At 37.8% G+C, this 8,823-nt stretch overlaps 1 non-coding gene across 1 annotated transcript; it reads left to right on the forward strand.

Moving 5' to 3' along the window:
- The first annotated feature begins 8,251 nt into the window (after positions 1 to 8,251).
- Positions 8,252 to 8,324, forward strand: Trnat-ugu. The gene has a single exon. It is a non-coding gene; the product is annotated as a tRNA-Thr (tRNA).
- Positions 8,325 to 8,823: the final 499 nt, after the last annotated feature.

Genomic DNA, 8,823 nt, shown 5'->3' on the forward strand with positions numbered 1-8,823 from the left:
CATAAAACTGTGAGCCATAGCATTTGAGAGTACATGGGCATCTTTAAAGCGTGGAAACAAACGCCGGTGTGGGACACACCGTTCCATGGTTGACTCTTATCTTTGTGAATTTATGTGGAGAAAGGGATATGAGAGAAAGATAATTTATTTTATAAAATCCTAGAGTGTATTGAAAACTTTCCTTCTTCGAATTTTTTTAACTAATAAATATCCGTTCTAGGCAATGTTCTGATTGTTATTTCTAGCAACTCCTGTTGGTTTGCTAGTAGCTTATAAATATTTAATTTGCTCGTTAACTGTTGCAATGCTTTTCACTGTTTTCACAGTTTACTTTGCTCGTGTATATTTTAATGTTTTGACTCTTATAAAAAAAGATAAAATGAATTAGAAAACGTATGTGGACATTACATGGTAGAAGAACCATTTATACCATCCAAACACACACACACACACACACACACACACCGTTACACACACTGTTAAACTCACTAGTTATTCATTTTTGAGGTGACATCTTCGTCGCATTACCATGATATTACAATGGAAGGCAAGGTTTACAATATCGGGTGAATATCGCCTTCTCCCATTAAATATTGTTCTTCGTGTAGTTCAGGCTCCAGAACTCTTTAAGTACAAATGCAATTTATAACCGGTTTATTTACAAGTTTCACAGAATAGGTGAAGTGTGTTGTTCTCAGCATGCCATTTCAAGTTGTGTGCGTTTCGTTGTATCGCCGTTAACGTGGGACCCATTGCCTCTGGAGATACAACATGCAGACAGGACTAGCTGGGAGATCCAGCCAGTGAAGTGTGCTCAGCAAGCGCTTGTGGTGAAAATAGAATAAATCTGTTTTTGTTGGGCCTTTATATCCAGTTTGCCATCGCGTGCCTCGTTGTGATCTCGCGTATGGCAAATAGATGCAGGTGAGGTCTCGCTCCAGTCTCGGAGATGGCAATGGCTGCCGCGAGATCTCATCCAATATGGCGCTGACTGCTTGTGCCGCTACAACATTATCAGCGACACAGTACTACAGTGACCGTTTGAAATTTGATAGCAAATTGTTATAGGCCTAATAGTTGTCTATTCTTGCTGAACTTATGGTCATACGGGTACGTTGTATACGTGTTAATTGATTTAGACCACTTGACATTGGAAGTCATTAGACGCTACTAGGTTCTGTTCTCTTCCTCCCCGCCACCTCCACTTATTTTTTCTTTTCCTCTCATTCATTTTTCGTTTCCGCTTCACATGTCATGATCATTAGCTTAAAGTTATTTATGAATACTTCGTTCACAATGTATAAATGAAAGGATTTGGGGTACATTTTGTGAAACAGATATTTGCAACATAGATTAAATTGTATTTTAACCGCATGAAATAAAAAGAGATGGAGTAGGGCGAGGGCCAAAGCCAATCGATAAAAATCTCACTTAAGCGTGTCGATCCGTATAAATTCACAATTTTCTTTATACACATACGCGTATACATACACCGCCATATGAGTACAGGGTGGGCTAAAAGTAGGTATACACTTTTTAAATTAACTTGTTTATTTTTTTACAGGTACCATAAATAATGGCAAATAATTTGAGTCAAGAGCAAAGAAAGTGGATTCCAAAGCATTATTGGAAAACTAGAAATGCCGACCAGGTGCGTACAGCACAGAGAGAAGCATTTGGCACTTCACCAACACGACTGACAATTTATCGTATAAGAGAAAAACTTTTTTGAAGGATTCAGTGGTTAATGCACCGAAATCTGGACGTCCTAGGATGTCAATGAGTGAAGAAAATGAGATGAGAGTCGCTTTAACAATTGTAAATAGCTCCAAAAATCCTCACACCGTTCATCTCAGGAGCTATCCTTACCGTGAACGTAATAAATAAATGTAAATGTAATAAAAAATAAAAATAAAAGTGCATTCCTACTTTTGGCCCACCCTGTATATACAAAAACATACGTACATTTCTACATGTACATACAGGCAGATAGGCGCGCATACATATTTAAAAATAAAAAGTTGACTGTGAGTTCGAAGTTTCACCTCAGTTGCCGTCAGCACACTAAAATTATTTTGCTTTCCAAACCTTTTATGTGTTTCTTGGAGTGGGGAGCATAGTGGTTGTAAAGTAAGTGATAGCATAATTTAGTGACGAATAAAGAAACAGCTTTATAGATTGGATTGTTTAAATGCGTGATCATAAATAGCTGTGAGAAAAAAAAGGTAGGGTGTGTTCTACTTGGGTAGGTGTCAATAGCTTTGTTCAAGTTATGTAGTTGCTGCATACTTTTAATAGTTTTGTATGAGAAAAAGGATAAAAAAACAAGTTATGTAATTTGCACTGAAAGGTTGTACTTAAGCATATCATCGACTGAGCGATGGGGTTTATATTTTAAATATAGGTTTTGAAATTGAAGTGAGTCCAATAATTATTGTTTATATAGCACCGTTAGCGGATGAACATGAGTACAGCTACAAATTATATATACAGCTTGGCAAATTTTTGTACAGATCTCTCTCTCTCTCTTTCCTCTCTCTCTCTCACTTTCTCTCCCCCCCTCTTTCTCTCTCTATATATATATGTTGGATCTTGCAGGCATGAAGTGGATTCGATCCACCATAGTCAAATTTAAATTAACAGTTCAACAGAACTTTTCTCACGGTGGAATAATGGGTTTTCTCTGACAGCAGTTTTACATTTACCAGATTGCCTTTAGCTAGGCCGAAATAATGTCTTCCCCACTTGACCCTTATAACCTCTTCTACTTCACCAAAAGCTAGAATAGAGATATCACAGTGCCACCAACGAAGCCCATTGTTCTCAACAATATGTCTCTCCTTCTGGATAGTTATAAAAGCATAAACCCCAAACAAAAAGATAGTTCAGTCACTTGGTGACGACTCAGTCACTTAGTCATTCGGTGACAACTCAGTGAGGACGAAGTCTGGCTGACAAGCTCGAACCTTGTTCAGAGGGAGAAATGAAGTATACAGTCAGCAACTGTGAGACAACGTCCCACAACCCTACAACTCTCACTAGCTCTAATTCTGTTCTCTTACATAATTTTATCGCTCTCTGTAATTACTACTAAACAATGAAGAGAACACAAACACAAACTTTACTTCGCATGCTTTACGATTTTTATCATAACCTGCCCGTCGAGGCAAGGTATTGTAGCGTAACGGTGAATAAATATTTCCTTAAAATTTTATGCATTGTTCATCTTTCACACCCTACAATACGCTGTTATAACAACAATTTTTTATCGTTACAACTGCTGACTCCAACATTTACAGTTCATAATATTGTGTACTAATCAACCTCAACCGTTACAATTGGTAACTACACTAATTAAAACCTAACCGTTACACACACACACACACACACATATACATATATATATATATATATATATATGTGTGTGTGTGGTGTGTGTGTGTGTGTGTGTGTGTGTAGTAATGTATGCGTTTCACTCCATATGTATTACACGCGCTACGAATAGTTTCACGTATATGACAAGTACGTTCATCAGGCGCTGTTTCATAGAATAATTAGCCCCCCTGATGAACGTCCGTGTCATGTACATGAAACTATTAGTAGCGCGTGTAATACATGTGGAGTGAAACGCATACATTAATATCGGACTCTCATTAGATAGAGTACTGTTCTTGTTGACCTTTTTATGCAGATCAATTTACTATATATATATATATATATATATTCTTTTCTACTCAAGGCACAAGGTCTGAAATCTTTGGGGAAGAGGCCAGTCGATTAGATCGACCCCAGTACGCAACTGGTACTTAATTTATCGACCCCGAAAGGATGAAAGGCAAAGTCGACCTGGGTGAAATTTGAACTCAGAACATAAAGACAGACGAAATACCTCTAAGCATTTCGACCGGCGTGCTAACGTGTCTGCCAGCTCGCCTTACATACATACATACATACATACATACATACATACATACATACATACATACATACATACATACATACATATATATATATATATATGTATGTGTGTGTGTGTGTGTGTGTGTGCGTGTGTATATATAAATACATACCTACATATATATATACATGCATATATGGGTACAGGATGTCACCAACGGTGCAAATAACATGAAATACGTAAATAAACGTGTTAAATACGTAAACAACGAGAAAAATGGAAAACAGGACAAGTAAATACAGAGAAAGGACCCTTCATCAGCTGTCTATCTACTCCTTATTTCGAGCATTCAACAACAAGAAACGGTGGAGAGTAAACTCACATGCACACACACACGTGCGTGTTTGTGTTTTATATATATGTAAATACACGACGGGCATCTTTCAGTTTCCGTCTTCCAAAACCACTCGCAATCCTCTGGCCGACCAGGTCACCATGGTAGACATCACTTGCCTACGGTACCACGCTGAGAGACTGAACCCAAGACCACAAGCCTGGCAAGCAAACTTTTTATCCATACACCTACCGGAAAATAAAATACTGAATGTTTCTGCCCGTTTTGATATTAGTACATTAGTAGCACATCTCTCTTCACCCTTACATAACATATTCATTTCAGTAGTTTCCAGCACAATAGATTCTCTCTCTTAATAACTAATGACTTCGACTAGGTTTTCTATTAGTGAGTACAGTGATCCCTCGCTACTTCGCGGTTCAACTATCGCGGATTCACGACTTCGCGGATTTTAAAAATATGTATATATGAATGCCTAAAATGTTTCATTAAATCCTTTAAAATATTAATAATAAATATTATTTCCTAGTCTAGGAACAACAAAACAAGTGCAAAATAGCAAAAAAGCATATACAGGTGTATTTGAACTTAAGACGGGCTGTGATTGGTGCAATGGAGAGAGACGACGAATCACAGCTTTCTATTTTGTAATCTGGCCTGTGTAACAGTAACAATCTTTATTTTTTAAATCTAAAGTGTTATTGCTTAACAGTTGTCCTTGTTATTAATAGACTACTGTTATGGGTGGGTTGTTAACAGTACAGGAAGGGTTTTAAAAGTCCAAATACACGTTAAATAAGTACTGTAAATATGGTGTCCCTACTTCGCGGAAATTCAATTATCGCGGCCGGTCTCGAAACCAATCTACCGCGATAAACGAGGGATCACTGTATACAGTATTCACTAGAATACCGTTGGCAGTTACATTTTCTATCCATAACTTATGTCCCCCTATAAATATGTTATATTGGAGTGTTTAGGAGGTTAGTTAAATAACATGTGCACTATCATGGATGGAATTTGCTACGTACTGAGTTCATATAATGTGCTCATCAGCCGTAGGTGAGGGATTTTTTTGACGACAGATATAGACAAGTTTAGACGACAAATTTAGAAGAAAAGGGAATATAACAGTTTTTGTATATTCTTTTAGATGGTTAAAATGGTTAGTCAACGATGCAATTGATACAGTTCCGACACACAATCTCAAGTAAAATAACTTAAAATTACAACTAACATCACCGTTGCAGGTTCTTCATATTTAAAACCAAGCCCTTAAGTTCGCATGACAGAATAAGTGATATTAAGGAGATTCGAAGTGGTCGGTTCACTTGCGAGAAATAGAAGGCAAATACACTCACGCACATATTTATCGTAAAATCCATCATAAGGAAAATAAAATGTCAAACTAAATTTTAAAAAGTTTTTCTGCACACATCCGTATTTACGATATAATAGATCATAAAATGAAATGTATTAGAAAGAAAATGTCATAGTTCAAGTATTTTGTTTTTACACATAAGATAAGGAAGTAATCGTATTTGGGAAATAATATTTCTTGGCGGGTCAAAACTACACCTATTACACAATATAAAATAATCAACTATGTGACTAGCAAAGCTAAGCAAATTATAGTCTATATTGCATCACACAAAAAAAGGCCCCTGAGAAAGTTATAGGTGAGGAAAGGAAGTTTGACAGAAGTATCTGTCCTCAGACGTGTAATTAAACATTTTGTGTAATATATTTGTAATAAATTAAAATTACTGCTTGGTTTGTGTTAGTTTCTTATTTCAGCAATGCCTTTAATGAGAAAAACATCTCAAATATCAACCAGAATTGTTAGAAGAAGGCTTGTAAAGTATGGTCTAAAAGGCCATAAAGCCAGGAAGACGCCATGGGTTTCTGAAGCGAATATGGACAAACGTCTTCAGTGGGCCAAAAACCACTTAAATTGGACCAGTGAGCAATGGTCGAAAGTCACATGGACTGAAGACAGTAACTATGAGGTAAGATAGTACATGTATTCAATCAACTTATAAACTTAATGTAACTGGTTTGTTGCTTAAAATATATATAAAAAAAGTAACCACATAAAGGTAGTATTATTTCTATGTTTTTACTCAGGTTTTCAGTACATCTGGTGCAACTTTCGTGCGTCGCAGAGTTGGGGGAGCATTTAAGGCTGAATGTCTGGTACCAACCGTAAAACATGGGGGTGATTCTATCATGGTGTGAGTCTGCATGTCTGCCACAGGACCTGGAGAATTGTTTTTATGTCAAGGAATGATGAATTCAGCTACCTCCGTTTCTATGTTATCGGATGTTTTAGAGTCATCAGTTGCTAAATTGCATTCAGAAGTATCGAAAAACAGTGTTATTTTTCAACAGAACAATTCTCCATGTCACACAGTAAAGGGCACTCGTCAATGGCTTGAGATACAGAGTATTGTTCCCATGGACTGGCCAGCTCAAAGTCCCAATCTAATTGAACACCTATGGACAGCACTTGGTGAAGCTTCCAGGGACACAATTAAAAATAAAGAGCATTTGTACCAAAAGTTGATAGAAGAATGGAATAAAATTGTGCCTAGCACCTGCAATTAACTAGTTGATTCAATGCCTAATTGTATAAAAGCGGTAACTGATGCTAAAGGAGGGTCAACTAGATATTAAAACTATTGTATGTTGTGAAATAAACCATAATCTACCATGTGCACGAGTTTCATTAACATTGAGATTGCAGAACCCCAAAACATTGGGGTGGCCTAATACTTTTGGCCAAGGCTGTATTCCTCTTACATATTCACACTCTTATTGCAGCGGTCCTTCAGTTTTTCTAAGCCCTGTAAAAGAACTCGGAAGGCTGGGCCTCCAACTTTTGCGACACCCTTAGAAGCCAGGAATTTTTCAGCGCCTCATCGTGCATACATACATACATACATACATACATACATACATACATACACACACACACAATGGGATTCCACATAGTTTCAGTCAAGGAAATTCGCTCACAAGACATTGGTTAACCTGGGGTTATAATAGAAGACATTTTCCCAAGGTGTCACACAATGGGACTGAGCCCGAAACCACGTTGTTTCAAAGTGAGTTTCTTAACCACACAGCCATGTCTGCACCTGTAAGAGAGAAAAATGAACTGATGGACATAAAATGCATTTGTGTCAGCTCACACGCACGGTAAATAAATGCCTCGACATAATAGTCTCGGGCCCTGAGATACATAAGGCTGTTTACCTAGTTTTTGCGACATCACTGGCTCGGGATCGAAATTTATTTAGGAGGAGCAAGCCCAGGTCCTATTTTTTTTTTTACGAGCAAGCTCTTTTTTCATTTATCTTTGTTTTTTTTGTTCATTGTGAAGAAACCTAACTTATTTACAGATCATATTTACGCACTGTTTTCTAAACTTAACAAAAGTAAGTAGGGGTGCAAATTTTGGTTTTGCACTCCTCCCAAAATTCTAGGAGTTGCGCTTGCATTCTCTGCACCCCCTGTTCCCGGGAAAGAAATTTTAGGTGCGCTTCCACCCTCTGCAACTCTGTTCCTTAGCAAGAAATGTTAGGTGGTGTGCTTGCACCTCCTGTTTTCGGGCCCATGTATGGCGTATAAATAACCGAGATTACCACACCCTCACCTCCTTGAACATGATGCCAGTCCGTCGTTGGGTTCTCATTTACAGTTGAATGGTAATCGATACCACGCTCTTAAGATCGTGAGTGCAACACCTCAATCACTGGTTCACGTGCATTCAGCAAACGGATCACATTGAGGTTTATTTAAGAAAAAAACAACAATAACTACTCAGAAGCCAACACAGTCATAATGTCTGAAAGAATAATAGGAAGTGGGTGGAATGAAAACAGGACAAGCAATGTGAAAAAATATGTAGTCAATAGAAATATTTCAAGTTAACCGACGGCCTACTTATAGTTAGTTAATAAATATCTATAGAAAACACTCGGTCTTCGGCATCTGCCTCCATAGCTCAGTGGTTAGAGCACTGGTCTTGTAAACCAGGGGTCGTGAGTTCGATCCTCACTGGGGGCTGGATTGAACCTTCGTTTTTTTTTTCATTTTTGTTTCTACGTTGATACAGGAAATTTCCTAGTAGGAGTAACATTTAATATATTGAACAAAATGATAAAGCTTCACGTCTCTTGTTAAGAAGCAAATTATTTATATCCCATTTCTTAAACATGTTTTTTTTCATGCATTGGACAGCGGCTATCCTAGAGCACCGCCTTGGAAGTGAACCAGCATGGCTGCTGGGTTTTATTCGAACGAATTGATTCCAACTACTTACTTTTATAGCATGGTACTTATTCTCTTGATCCCTTATGCCGAACTGGTGGGGGACAAACACACACATTCACACTTGTGTGTGTGTACACAACGAGTTTTTTTCGGTTTTCGTCTGTCAAATCCACTCACAAAGCTTTAGTCAACCCCGAGCTAGAGTAGAACCCATTCAGGTTGACATGTAGTGGGTCAGAACTCGGAATCATATGGCTGGAAGGTAAACATCTTAACACACAGCCACGTTTGG

Source organism: Octopus sinensis, linkage group LG1, assembly GCF_006345805.1.
Source record: "Octopus sinensis linkage group LG1, ASM634580v1, whole genome shotgun sequence".
NCBI classification, from domain to species: domain Eukaryota; kingdom Metazoa; phylum Mollusca; class Cephalopoda; order Octopoda; family Octopodidae; genus Octopus; species Octopus sinensis.